This window comes from Cyprinus carpio, chromosome A8, assembly GCF_018340385.1.
Source record: "Cyprinus carpio isolate SPL01 chromosome A8, ASM1834038v1, whole genome shotgun sequence".
Classification (NCBI taxonomy): domain Eukaryota; kingdom Metazoa; phylum Chordata; class Actinopteri; order Cypriniformes; family Cyprinidae; genus Cyprinus; species Cyprinus carpio.
Genome location: NC_056579.1, coordinates 15,963,815 through 15,979,972, shown reverse-complemented (window position 1 = coordinate 15,979,972; position 16,158 = coordinate 15,963,815).

The window sequence follows — 16,158 nt, the reverse complement described above, 5'->3', positions numbered from 1 at the left end:
AGGACCATTTGACATTGTTATTGAGTCATGTGACTGTTGTATTATACGGATGAACGAGTTGGTTGGATCTGAGGTAAATTTTTTTGTAGATTGTTTTGTAGAATTGTCTTATTGGTTTGATTTGTGATGGAGATTTGTTTTTTGTTTTGTTGTATAATATGTATTATGTATTTAATTTCTGAACTGTGCTTTGGATTGGTATTGTGATGTGAAATGGAAGTGTAATGTAGATATGGAATAAATTTATCGGTAACGCATATAAAATATTCCGTGATCGCGTGACGCGCACGTGCCACGCTGCAGAAAGAATTTGACGTAAATGTCACGTCACACTGACATATTTCGGATTAAAAACTGCGACGAGTTTACAGCACTGTTCATACCAGCACGGATAGCAGGCGATTTATGAGGTAAACTGTAAAAATCCCTCAACACAACAGTGTGTTTACATCCATCTTCTTTAGCCATGTGGACTTTTCGTTTTGAAATCTGCTGTGACACATCCTTTAATTAGACAATCTCTCAGCTCATCACTTTACATTACAGCATTGTGGGCCAATCCTTAAAACACATGTTCTCTAGACCAGTTCATTCCAGACTGGGCCTCAGAATCGGACCCAGTCCAAACCAAAAGGGAATTTTTTTTTATTATTTTTTTTTATTTTTTTGACAGGCATGTTCTCTTGTCTGTCATTCAGATTTTGTTTGATCATCTAGCATCTATCACCTTTGAAAGGCATCTTTGTCTTGTTGTGTGAAGAGTTAACCTTTATTATACAGACTGGAGGTAGTGACCAGTGAAAGGTGGAGAGGTCATGCAAAGTAATGTAAATACCTCTACACACATTAGCCGAAGGGCTAGTTCTTATGTTGATTCTGAATGGCTCTGTTGTTGTTGTTGTTGTTTTAATAAAAAAAAATAAAAAATAAAAAGCCTTTCACTTGAGTTTGAGTTTAGCTGATTATTCTGGATTATGGTTTCTTTCTATTTGACCCCATAAAGCCTGCTGTATTGTAATTGATACAATAATTTTTAAAGGCCTTTAAATTATCATAATGATCAAAACTTTGCAGAAAAACTTGTACACATTTTAATCTTTTACATGTCTTTTGCCCTCTCATTGATAGTTTATACCTTTCTTTGTCAAGTAAAAGGTCTACAAAAAGTATCATTCTAAAAAGGTTGTGGTTTTGTGTCTTTCTGCTGTGAAATCTTTATTGATTTTTATAAAGTAGACAGAATAACTTTTATAATAATATTTCAAGATGAAAATTTACTAGACTGAAGCAACTTAAGTTTGCTTGATTATTTTGAGCAGCATTTATTTGTACATCTCTGTCATCATTGTATTGCATTGCACTCTATGTTTTGCCTGCCAGACTTAAAACTGCAGCATTTTGATCATAAAACTAAGCATGTTAATATTAAGATAGTATTTATAAATGCTATCTTAATAAGTCATAATATTGGGAGATTTAGAATGACAAATCTCGTTGATTTATATTATATCAGAATTTCATGTTATTTTTTGGCCAGCTAAATATATATAATTATTAGCATTTCTGGAGGAATTCAGGCTGCTGGTTTTGATGTGGGAAAAGGACTCTCTAAGGCCAAAGGGTATTGAGACAAGTGGTCATAACCTCAGTGACTAACACTCGCTAACACCCTTAGCCTTACCTGAGATACCATCACTAATTCAAAAGCCCTGTTTTGATCCAATCAATGTTTCCCACAGAATTTAAGTGTTAGTTTGCTGTTCGCAAGGTTGGGATCAGGTTCATAATCAGAGTTGTGTCACTATACCTGCAATACAGATTTGTGTATGTTGTTTGTTACATTTGTACACTGAAAAAAAAAATTGTGTTGAAACAAATTTAGCTTAGAAATTGCTAGAAAATGTAACAGTTACAAAGAAACAGCAATTTTGAATTAAACATCAAATATACTTCAATAATCTTTTTTTTAAATAATTTTGACAATGTAGGTCTATTTACACTTTTCAGCTTAGAAATACTGAAATATGATACCATGATGATAACATTTTGACTTTAGATGAAAATCAACATATCGTTACCTAAAACAATCTAGATAATTATTGCATATGAATTTAATGCAACAAATGCAATACATTTTTTTTTTTACTTTGTCAGCTTGCTTCTTAATTGTCCTTTGATGACTCAATTTTATGTATGCAAAAACATAAGTGAACAAAATTAAACTCTATTATAAATCATATTAAAATCAAGAGACATTTATTTCATTTAATCTAGCCCTGACGTTTCATTAAAGCATACTATCATTCAACATCAGACCCTTAACAATTGCACTGTATTCACTGAAAAACATCACTATTGTTCCCCTTTGGTTTGGATTATTTAACATAGTATGAGTTGTAATTAAAGTAGTCATGGACAGTCTTATTATGAAACTGAAGAATAGCGCTATCCCACCTGGACAAACACTCAAATGGAGAAACTTCAGCTGGCCACGTACAAGTTTAATTATGTGTTCCAGGAACAACATAAAAGTCATTATTTACATGCCACTTTAGTGAAGCGAAAGATAATTAATGTCAGTGAACTGTAGAAATACAGTGTAATCTGATAGCTGTCCATTTCTGCAGCACAACCTGCATGACATGAAATGTACAGTAGAGTGAATTTGTCAATGAGTGACTCTCACATATAACAGTGTATGACAATGACAGCGGTCTGTGGAAAGCATGTGTAGAGTATCAGCTTACACGAGAGGTTCACAAATAAATTCAAAAGTGCTTTCAATCCCTCCCTATGTAATACACCACCATTCAAAAGTTTGGGTCAGTATTTTTAATTAATTAATTATTTTTTTTATTCAGCAAGGATGCATTAAATTGAATAAAAGTATAGTAAAGACATTTATACAATGTATGAAATTGGTTACAACAATGCTTAAGTTACAAAAGATTTCTATTTTAAATAAATGCTGATCTTTTGCACTTTCTATTCATCAAATGCTCCTGAAAAGTATCGGTGTTTCCACAAAAAAATATATTGAGCAGCACATTATAGACATTTATAATAAGAAGAAATATTTCTTGAGCAGCAAATCAGCATATTTAGAATGATTTCTGAAGGATCATGTAACACTGAAAACTTGAGTTATGGCTGCTGAACATACAGCTTGGCATCACAGGAATAAATTACATTTTAAAATATATTAAAATAGAAAACAGTTATTTTAAAGTCAGTTTATACTGAATAATACCATTCACAACAATAACATTTTTACTCTATTTTCTACAAAATCTGTAATAATGTGGTGAACACAATATATTATATTGATAAATAATATATATATATATATGGATAGGCAGCCTGCATTCATGGTGCTCTTGTACAATCAAATTTACGTGAAATTCGATAGCAATGTGCTTGTTCAGGTCTCTCTTACAGCTTAGAGCGAAGAAAAGAGAGGTTTTTTGAGGGTGCAATACCTCAATGCATTAAGCCATAACACTGCAGAGGAGAGACAATCACCACTATAGTATTTTACTACAGATGCTCTAACCACCAATGGCCTGTAAACCCAAGTAGACAAGTAAAAAAGAAAAAAAAACAGTAAATATTCATGTCAACAGCCAATGAATGAGCTGGAGAGCTGGTAAGATTTCTGCCCTTGGCATAAACTCTTGTCAGGTTGCCTTTATTTATTATGGAGTTCTAATACCACCAATAACAGCTCTATTTTGTGAACACTCATAAAGCCATCGCTGTCTTGTAAGAATTAATCTTTAAGGCTCCAAATGTCGTCCTGGTTGGAACTTTTATTAATGATTCAATCCAGTCAGGATGAAAAATATGCTCTTAGTATTTAGTCTTGTTGTAATAATTGAAAGGCTGTCTCTTATTTGTTTTTGTTGTTGTTGTATATAGTATACAGTACAGTACACTAGTTTAAGAGTTAAGAGTGCTGTTTTTCTTGTTAGGAATTTATGTGCCAAAGTGAGGAATTTTATAGTAAAAGAATCTTGGACAAGTATTACATTACAGCTTTTATTGTATTACTTTTAAATATAACGATCCCAAATGCTCCTAATGGATTTTTGTGTATGCATGCTGCCAAAACAGATTGCTAGGATGTGGATGGGACACCTGGAGTGAATACAGCCCCATTTTTGAAGGGATTGAGTCTTCCATTTTCACCGCATCTATAGTCACGTGACCAAGCTCTGGGAGTAGTATTCCCAGCGAGAGGACCTCTGGGTAATGTTCAGACCAGACAGTGAACAGGATTAACTCCACACAATCAATGCAAAACAATGAATCTGCCAAAATCCAATCTGCTGACTTCTCAATTATTTAAGCTACCCTGCCTTCCCTATGGAGCAAAGCTTAGATTCCACCTCCCCGGCCGGGCTATTAAATGCTTCTTTAACTGAGCTAACTAAATGACAACCGAGCTGGCTTGGGGACTAGTGTGTCAGCCTGACCCAGAGTGATTGACCTGATAATAACTTGTTTTCACAGGCTGAAAAACAGAGGGCCCTAACATGTCACCGCTTGACCCGGGCTGACCTCCGGTGAGATATTATAGGGTCAGCATCTGTGTCAGGTCATCAGTGCAATTATGTTGCTTTGATGTTGGTGTGATACAAGAGAGTGAATGCACAAACTATTTTCTTTTACGTGAAATATTTTTAGAATGAAAATTTACATTACTGTTCAAAAGTTTGGGGTCTCTAAATATTATTATTATTATTTCTTTTAAAAGAAGTCTCATACTCACCAAGGCTGAATTTATTTTATAAAAAGTACAGTAAAACATTAATATTATTAAAATTACTTAACTGTTTTCTTTTTTAATCTATTTTTTATTATGTCATTTATTCCTATGATGGTAAAGCTGAATTTTTATCATCATTACTCCAGTCTTCAGTTTCACACAATCCATCGTAAATCATTCTAATATGCCGAATTGCTGCTCAAGTACCATTTTGTATTATTATCAATGTTGAAAACAGTTGTGCTGCATAATATTTTTGTGGAAACTGTGATATTTTTTTTTTCAGGATTCTTTGATTAAAAAATAAATAAATAAAAAAAGTTCAGAAGAACAGTATTTATATTGTACAGTATACAGTAAGTGTCACATTTGATCAATGTGATAATGTGTTATTTTTATTTTTTTTTTATTTTTTTTTTTTTCTGAAACTGAAGTAATGCTGTCTACAGATCTTTCTACAGATCTTTCTGTTTTCATACTGATACCAAGAATTATTATCTAAATTAGTGGTGGCTGACCCTTTCTGACCCTGGCATTTTATGATGAATGGATAAGCATATCCACGTCCATGTTCTCTTGTTTTGTATTGGCAGATGTTCTATACATTTTCTAAATTACTGTACATGTATAAACCAAAAAACTAACAGGCAGTTTCCACTCCTTCTCCAAAGCTTTGTGAATATAGATTTCCAGTCTGGGCTTTAAAATGCCACAGTTAATAATTAACCATCACGGCATTTGTGAACGGGACCTTTTATACAATGGGTCAGACTGGTAAGGTTAATTGTTGGATTTGCCAACAGCCAATTGTCCTTTCATCTGCAGTAATAAAGATGGATTTCAAAATGAACTGCTCTGAGCTAATAAAAGAACTCTAATGCCCTTTCTGGCATATTGTTTGATCAAACAATTATTTTTAAAACTGAGTGGATTTTTTGTACGATTTGAACATAATGTAATTAAACTCAGTCTATAACGGTTTTGATTCAGTTTTAGAATAATTTGTGCATATTTCAGTTATAATGTCCATTTTATTTGTATATGAAAAAAAAATCGCACATTGCATTGTTTCAGAATGATTCAAATGGGTGAATAATCTTTTGTTACACTAGTCATTGAAAGATTAATAAAAACTACTATGGTTGCGTTGTTTGTTTGCATGCAGTGACAAGTCAATAGAAACATGTTTCTTTCCATTATTTTGTGGATAATCAATAATACCAGCCCTACTGTACTTTTAAACACAATTCATCTAATTTTGGTCAGGATTCATTCTAAAGTGCTGATTTATTGCCTAAGAAACATTTCTTATTATTATCAATATTGAAAAGAGTTGCTGCTTAATATTTTTGTGGAAATGTGATCTTTTTTTTCAGGATTCTTAATGAATAGAAAGTTCAAAAGAACAGCATTTATCAGAAATAAGTAGAGTATTTGCTGTCACTTTTGATCAAAGAATCTTGGTGAGTAATAAAAAATCTGATTAAAAAATTAAGAAATTGCAAAAAAATGCAGGATTGCTGCTTGTTTCAGGAGTTGAGAAGCAAAGTGATCGTTGCACATATTACTATGATTTATTTATTTATTTTTTTATAATAATAATAAAATGGAAAAAAAAAAATATTTGCAATTGGATAATCTTGTATGTATGATTTGATTGTGGTATGTTGTGCCCCAGCCAGCAGGACAGTTGACTGAGCTGGTGACCACCAGCAGCTTTCCTCCATTCATTTACACACACATCCCACCCCACCCATTCAAACTGTAACCACCTTGAGTGATCAGAACACAGAGGCTCAGTGTTCACCGATGGCGGCTGAGGAGAGCAAGGCTGCCATCACCCACGGCCAGGCTTTGCCCTCTACCCCGGGCCTTGTGTAAGCAAGTCCGTTGCCTCACGCGTTGACACGATAAGCAGAGCCCTCATCCGGCCGTGGTACCAAGAGTGTGTGTCAGCCCGTGTTTGCGCTGACATACAAGTGTGTATATATTCGTCGACTTGTGTACGTGCGCGTGTGCGAACGGTTTTTATTTCAAAGCTTCATTGTGCTGCATGAGTTGTTGAAGTTGCTGGGTCGCAACAGACATGCGTGGATTTCCCTTCCCATTCCCTCCTCCTTCTCCTCATTTGTCATCAAAGTCAGTGTACCCTCCTACCCCCAAATGCCACTGTGCACTTCCTCTGCTGAAAAGGGAGGGTTGATGTGCTTATGTTGAGCGCCAGCCACCCAGCGCTGCCATACATTAAGATGAATGGCACTTATGTTAAATTGCCCCTCAATGCCTGTATTTCACATTTGGGTTAATGTTAGTTTGATGATTCAAGCTTCACTAAACTTTATTTTACGAATGTATGGGCTCTTTATGGATTTGCTGAACTTCATGCGTGGATTTGTTAATGAGCAGAGGAGCCAGAGAGCGCCTTCTATTAAATTGATAGAGCTACCGAAGAAATCGACAGTCGCTTCCTTAGCCAGCTTTATAGTCTTGACCTGTTCATTTTCACTCAACTTAGATTTAGGGTAACATAAGCCTCCATCTAAGTTGTAAATCAATCATGTGTGGAATGGCTTTTCCACAGCTTCCAACCATCAGCGCAAATGGCAACCGAAACCGACACAAGAGAGCTGTGTGTTCAAAATCATTACTACACATTGTTATTACCCTAAATCCAAACTCTGATCCACTTGGCAGCTGCTGTCAATCCTGAACGGAACTGATATGCCTGGATCAGCCCGCTATGTTTCACGTAGCAGAAAATAATACTTTGACAAAGGCCTTCAGGAGCAGGTTGAGGAATCGAAATCTACAAGCCCTGACAGAGAGTTGAGTTGTGAACCATGCTGGAATGAGAACTCGCTCGCCTGGAGCCAAAGACAGCTGCCCACAAACTGCTTGCCCGGTGGCAGGGCACTTGAAAGGAACTGCAGGTCGGTTCTTGTCTTCTGATGCCTCTGGGAACACTGAGTTCTCTCTCTTGTAGTTTTCTAGAGCGTTTGGAGGACTTGTCTTTCTGGTAGGGGATGGCAGCGGATGTGATAGTATTGCAAAAACCGGCATTTTGTTGAAATTGGCAGAAAATTTGACGCTCTCAAATGAATTGTGTGGCCTGCAGGCATTTATATTTTATTTCTCACAATGTTAATTAACACTTAAACAATATATAAAATGGTGAAATGGTGAATGCCACTCGCGTACCTAAAATAGATATTTTACAGTCATTGTTATGCATTACACACAATTTTAACTTGAAAATCATGGTATAGGCTAGTGGTAAATCAATGTGTTTTCATGATGGAGCTCACAATTCCTGCCAGTGCTTCTTCCTCAAAAAATCTTCTTTCTCTGTCTCATCATTGAGCAAGTTTTATCACTGGTAGAAAATAAAATGGGAGAAGTATTGTAATACAAGCATTTCAGTAAATTTCATTTATGCAATATGTAATACCTTGAACCTGCAGAGGGAAAAAACAACCCGCGGCAGCAGTTTAAAAGTAGCCCAATTCCTCAGGAAAACCTCAGACTTGGCAACCCTAACTTGACCCTAACAAAATAAAATCTTGGTACTGAACATGGCATGATTGCAGGGCGACAGCAATTGGAACAGAGCTCTATTAATAGATCATTCCTCAACTTAATGCAATTAAGTGAAAAATTCAGAGCTTTTCTACTTGTCTCCAAACAGGTGACAGCCATCTTTAGTGGTTATGACACAGCTTGCCCCTCCAGATGATGTTATATGGTCCTAATAGAGTTAATGAGTGATGCCCAGCGAGTAAGTGTGTTTCAGCAGGAGCTTACATCAGTCTCAAGCTGTTAATGATCTCAACAGGGAATCACACTCTAAAACAATAAACTAATCAGTTTGGAAAATGCGCTGGCCACTCACGTTACAGAGGGCCGATGCCCAATGGGCTTCATGCGATGAGGGATTCCTCAATAGTGATTGGTTGCAACAGTTTTTTGTGCTTTTAAGTGCTGATAGGCTGACATGAAACAGTTAACAGGGCATACACACAAAAAGTCCTTCCTACATGTAGAGATATTTTTGTCTTAATAGCAAATTACATTGATGCTGCGTGTCTAAAAAAATGCAGAGTGCATGAACCCAATACACAAAATTAGAGGCATTTGACCAAAGGTTCATAATTTACTACACGTCATGTTTTGCCCAACCTGTATGACTGTCTGTTTTCTGTGAGACAGAAAAGGTGACTCTTTGCAATTACATTGGATAAGAACTGAAACTTTCAATCTACACACACACACAAGCATAAAAAACTGCACTAAAAAAACTGGTGTGGGATTTGTGTAGTGAATTATTTTTTTAGAATTTCCATTCAGCAATTGCTTGTAAATTTCACAGTCAAAAAAACAGCAAGTAGCACAATTAATTAATTGTTATTAAAGCATTAAATTGTGTATTTTATTGTAAAGCCTACTCCATATATATAATTTATTTTTTAATCATAGATCTATATATATAGATAATATATATACATATATACGGATATTATTTATTTTTTTTTTTTTTTTTTTTTTTACAACATAAACATTTTACAACTCATGCTTTATATTCCAAGTCTTCTGAAGTCATATGATAGCTGAATTTGTCATTATTCAATGATAATCTTCCATTTCATTGGAGTATTAACTATTCTGACCACATTATTAAGTCTGTGAAATTTATGGAATGGATCAGTCTGATTCAAAAATGGATCGTTCAAAGTGGTTCTGTAAACTGAATCAACTGATTCATTGAGAAGATCTATTTTACCAGTTTGTTCAGAAATGGGACACTGCAGCTTTAATGAACTCTCGTGAATGTGCTAAAGGGTGCTAGGGAAGTTTTAATGAATAACAAATTAAATTTCAGTTAAGATGTCTGGCTTCAAAATAGAATTTAAAAATAGTGAAGATATGTGCCATACTTTTATGGTGTACTTTTAGGGCTGACTGCTCAGTCTCCATTCATATTCGTTGTAATAAAAATAGTGTCAAGGATATTCTTCAGGATATTCTACCTTTTATGTTCCATAGAAGAAATAAGGTCATTCAGGTTTAGAATAACATGAGATTCATGACAGAATTGCCATTTTTGGTTAAAAGGTTTTCTCACTCTCAAAATGCCTACATCATTGAATTGCTTGCATGCTTTGGTCAAAAGTCTATAGTGCTAGATCAGTAATTCTATCTGTATTAACCGTGTCTATATTTATGTCAGGAGAGCATTCCTCCCCCATGCTGTGTATCCTGGCACTTACCTTCAGCTTTGTTTCTTAGTTTGATTTTTTGTCTTTTAACCACAAACCATATGCTAAGAGTGTGGCTAACCAGCACTCGGTGAAGACGCACAACATGAAATTCTCAAATGACAAACTCACTGTATTCACTGGCCATGCAGCTACTGTTATTTCATGAATTCATATATGCCATGACCACTAGTTATAATAATCAATTGTAGCATGCACAAAATGTTCATTTGTTGATAAATGTACAGCATAGAATTATAGCAATTTTTGGTTAGGGAATTAAATCTCTTTGCATTATCATCATTATGGTGTGTGTAGTTGTTTTTTGATATGGGTTAGTTTTTATTGATTTTTTAGACGGTCGAGACACATTCATGAGACACAAGCAGAATGTTTTTGCCATGTAAATCGTTAACAGAATTGTTCCATTCACTTCATTGCAGTAGTTCATGAATTGTGCATGCATGTGTGTGTTTGTCTGAAGCTTGTGTATGCACGTGTCAGAGTGTCACAGCGGATGGGTGACAGCTGGAGGACAGAAAGCACTCCATCATTAGTACAAAAAGCTGGGAGGAGAAAGGGAGGAGTGGCTCAGTTAACAGCATTGCACGCTCCTCTTTCAGTCTTCCTAGGAGAGGTGACAGAGATCAAGGGCCCGCTGTCAGGGCCGACTAGCAGGTGTATTTCTGTGATGGCATTGGTGGGTGGAAGTGAAATGACTTCATGTTGGAGATATTTCTGTTTGTTTATTTGTTAATTTGCAATTTTTAAATGGTCTCAGATGATAGAATGTTGTGATCCAGCTGCATCTGTGTGGTCAGGCTTTGTACTCTGTTATATTTATATACCTCAGCGCCACTTAATCCACATGATTTAGGTAACCACTTTTTGTTTTGGAAAAATCGGATATCCTGGTCCCGTTGAGCTGAACTGCTAAAGCTGAGATCATAGTTTGGATTCAGATTTGCCGTAACTGTGCTTTGAGCTAGATAATATTTTGAAACACGGCTTAAATTTAATAGGATGAAATGACACTGCCGGTATTTCTTCATATTAATGTTTTGTAATACGTATCATTGCTACGGCTTCTGTCGAACGAAACAATGTGCTTCCACATCTGTCTTTATTTTTATATGGCTCTTTCACTGTCTATCAGGCTGTGGCTTTTCTAACTTACTGGGTGTTTCTGAAAATCCCCAAGCAAGAGACCTATAATAAATTTATTACCATATTTTCCCCATGGCTAACCATGTATATTTTCCATGTTCTTGTTTCAGTAGTCCTGGGAAAAAAATAAGAAAAAACATAAATTATTTATTTCTTAGACTGCAGTTAATGCAGAAAACCATGAAATGTAAGCAATCAACAGTTTGTTAAATCTCTTCTGTTATATGTGTTTTAAAGAAATAACCCATAAAACTGGCATATGTATTCATAGACAGGTAGAAATAAATAAACGTGACCTAATACTATTAAAAATTAAGACTTTTCACCAGTTTTGGACCATCTCTTCTGCACAAATGTTTCAGTTTATAAATATTTATAGATTTATGGGTTGTTTCGATGGTATAGCCCTGGTACAAAAAAAAAAAAAAATGCAGGAAGAAAATAGTAATATTTATATATTTTTATGCAATTACATTTTTCTTTCTTTCTTTCTTTCTTTCTTTCTTTCTTTCTTTCTTTCAGTTATATTTAATTAATTCTATATGAGAAATAACCATGAAAAAAAAGTTATCGTAAATAAAATGTATATCGTATAAAATTTTCGCATACATATAACGAAATAAAAAAGTAATCCTACCTTGCCATGCATTGATAGACAGATACTTCTTATAAATAAATAAAATGAGTAGTGGTAGAAATAATAATAATAATAATAATAATAATAATCAAATCAGTTAATCTATTTTTAAGAAATATCTGTCTGTGAATGCATAGTATGGTTGTATTTTTTTTTTTTTTTTTTTTTTTTTTTATGGGTTAGTTCTCCAATATGTTTTATTTTTTAACCTTATAGTCGTTTCTCATAAAGGTTTCTGGATGGAAAAAAAGAGGAATGAAATGAGAGCAATATCTATCCATAAAAATATGAAAAATTCAAATACATAAATTCATTGTTTTCCTTTAACCTCACATTGTCTTGTCTTTCCCCTAATTCTGTGGGAACGTCATGAGTCTGGCTGCAGGTTCAAATTGACTGTGTCTAATCACTTTGTCTTGCTTTTGAACTCTCAGGCTGATGGAGGGAGAAAAGCTGTGGAGAAAGCAGGTCCCACAGTCTTGAATTAATTAACAGAGGGATACTCCCACTTTTATGAGGCTGGCATGGCAGAGGCTGATGTTTTCCTAACAGTCTTTTCCACAGGGATAGGTTTGCACTCATCTTTGATAGTTAACCCAGGCTGACCTTTCCTTGACTCCCACACCAATCCTGACCTGCTTCCTATTAGTGGCTGTCCAGCCGGGCCGGTCGACTGAGCGACTCTTTGGGCTGATTGTGCAGACGTTGTGCACTCACTCACGCACTCTCAGGGTGCTGGGGCGGAGGTTTCTAAAGTGGGAAGCCTAACACATCATCAAAACTGCTCGGAATAAACAGTGTGGGCTCATTTTTTTCATCTTTGCGTCTGAATTATATAGTCTGGTATTTTACAAGGGAGAATTTTAAACGTAATATGTGTGGTTACTACAGTTGCACAAAAAGTCATCTCAAAAATATCACCTCAGAAATACAACGCAGCGGCGACAGTGTATGGACGGATTTAGTGAGATTGTGTGTTGACTCGGAGCCGGAGGAATTTGTTTGTTTATCAGCATCTCCAACACACCATCACTTTTGTTTTGTTGTCCGTTATAAGGCCAAATTTTTTAAATAATGATTGTGGCTACGTAATCGTCCTAATACCAGAAAAAGCGCCCTGATACAAAGCACTTCTGAACTTTCATGTTGTCACGACTGTTTCAGAGTGATATTTTTCAGGAAACTCAAAAGTACAGTTGAGTCTGTATGTGTGGATGGCTGTGTTTGAGATCCTCACTTCTTTTTAAACTTATTGTCCTTTACAAATTGGCTCATATGGCAGGGGAGCTCTGAATCAGGGCATCCATCTTCAGAGGCGCTAGCTGTTACTATGTGCTGTGCTCTGCATTTATCTTGCTGACTCGCAGAGGCACAATAAACAGGGTGAAGAGACTGGCCCGAGGCTCCGCCGAAGGGGCACACTTACTAAAGGACACCAGACAGCTACCACCTGCATCTGAGTCCCCATGGGGCAGTGTGTGTGTGTGTGTGTGTGTGTGTGTGTGTGTGTGCGCGCGCGTATGTGTGTGAATGTGGGGAGGGAGGGTTGTGAGCTGTATTGTGTGTGTGTGTGTGATTGTGTGTGTGTGTGTGTGTGTGTGTGTTTGTGTGTAGGCTATTGTGTGTGTGTGTGTGATTGTGTGTACTTTTTGTTGTTTGTACTTTTTGTATGCTTTTTGCATGTGCATTTAACAATAATGCAGCAGGGTTTTGCACCTGAATTTACCCCTCAGGGATCAATAAAGTATTTATGTTTACCTACAGAATCTATGTGATATATTGTGGATGTAGGAGGAATCTTTGATACTGGATTGCTCATGACGTTGTTGTACCATAGTATTTGCAAGTATTGACATAAAAACTTTAATAAAAGTAATTTGCATATTTATAATGTTTATCAAAGTTCTTGGCTTAAATAAAACAAATCTCACCAACAGAGCAACAATAAGCAAAATAAATACATAAATAAAATAATATAACATTCTGTCATTTGTTTAGAAAAAAATAAATAAATAGAATATTAATATTAATAAATAGCCTACTTTTCTTCGTGAGAACAGTCATTGTTTTTGTCCACAAATGGCATGACATGGTTTAATGTACCACTTTATACCAGTTTGCTACTTTTTAAATAATTTTTCAGGATGTAAGCATAATAATCATTTTAAGTTATTACGTATTGTATTATTGTTTGTTAAAGGTCTTGGGCTGAGATTTTTGTTTTTTATTTTTTATATATATCTAAAATAAGTAAAATAGGCCTACAATGGGTAAAATAACAATCTGAAAAAAAAAAAAACATTTAACCTGAAAATAAATTAAAAATACAGTTACTTACAGATATATTCTTCAAAAGAATAACTGAAAATGTTAAAAAAAAACTATTTATATTGATATACAGTATATACACTAAAAAAAACGTTAAAATTTTAATTGTAAGTCGCTTTGGATAAGCATCTGCTAAATGAATAATGTAAATGTTTAAAATGTCACTGGAACAAAGAGAACACTTGTCCACATTTGGCACAATGTGCTTTTATTTACTTTTTTATTATTTGCAGCATAATCAAATATTTTTACAGTTAACATAATCTTTAAAAATCCAGACACCATTAAGGGAGAAATTGAAGTCAACAAAAATAGTGTTGCCTTACTATTTTACGATGCTAAATTAATTTAACAGTTTTCCTCCTATTAAAATACTGTATTGAATTACATGGTCAGACTTCTCTGAATGGTGTTAGTGGAAGTGGTGGGAGTTCAGGCTGAGATCCCAGTCGGGACTTTACAGTAATTGGACCAGATATGATTAAAACATTCCCCAGTCAGAGCTAGTTGGGCTGAGTTACTTGGAGCACCGCATGTGTCCCAAACGATCAACTACCTGCCACATACTGTAGACTAATGTGGCAGATATCAGCGGCTGAAAACACCTTCTGTTCCTGCTGTCTCTCCATCTACATCAACATCACCTTCTGTGATTGACCAAGAAACATATTTTGATTCTAACTACCACTAAAGCCAAACAAACAAAATTCTGATGGTAATATCACTGAATACAACACAGCCTCTCCAAAAGCTCATTCTATGAAGTTTATGCAAATTAGTGATTAGTAATTGTGAGGTGTTGCCAATAATGAATTAAATATAGAGTTTGTGTTGACCTGCTGTGCAAATACTAACATGTCTGGCTGGTTTAGATGACTAACAAATTAGAAGATATAAACCAACACCATAACAGCCGACAACGCTTGTTAGAAGGACTTCTAAAGTCAATTTCATGTAAGTCCGAGGTTTTATTCTCATGACACTATTTCTTGGTATGATTATAGCCTCGTAAAATAACACTGTCTGGCATATTTCATTATGTGATTCAAGAGCATATTCTCAAATCTCAATAGTGGTTTCTAATTCACAATGTTGTAGCACAACTGTTCAACCTCTGTAAGTCAAAGTTATGTCACTGGTGTAGCTACAGAGAGAAGAAACCAATCCACAGCAGCTCAGAGCCCATAGTATGGAAATAAAACTTCTCTCAGTTCAATACTGCCCCCTACATTTAAGCCTGTGCACTACAGACAGAACACGATGATTGACGTTGAAGTACAGATGGTTGATGTTTGTTGACACATAATTTTATTTTATTTTATTTTATTTTATTTTATTTTATTTTATTTTATTTTATTTTATTTTATTTTATTTTATTTCTTACCAGACGAAATCAAACAACATTTACATAAACAGTACATGTAAGTATCTTATTTGGAAAAAACATACTAAATGTTATTTAGAATTTTTATTTCTTCTCTTTATATAGATTGATAATGATTTTGACACAGTATATTTTATTTTATTTTATTTTATTACATTGTATTTTATTATTCACCCTTTTAATAGAGAAAATCCATCAACATTTACATAAACAGTAAGCATCTTATTTAGAAAAACATTAAATATTATTTAGATTTGTATTCACTCTCTTTATGTAAATGAATGGTAGTTGTGACAATGTTTTCTTTTCTTATTTAATTTTCTTATTTTATAATATTTTATTTTTCATTCTCCATTTTACCTGAGAAAATCCAACTTTTACATACACAGCACACAAAGTATCTTATTTAGAAAAACAATATATATATTAACTAATATGGAAATCATAATGGCTTTGCTGACATTATTTAGAGTGTATTGCCATCTAATGAGGTTGCTGACATTATTTAGAGTGTATTGATGTCTAACGACTTTTCCAAACAACAAAATGAAGAAATGATAATTATGGTGAGAGTATTGATTGTGCTCTCAGTGATTTTCTTCTGCAGATGCACGCTATTGTA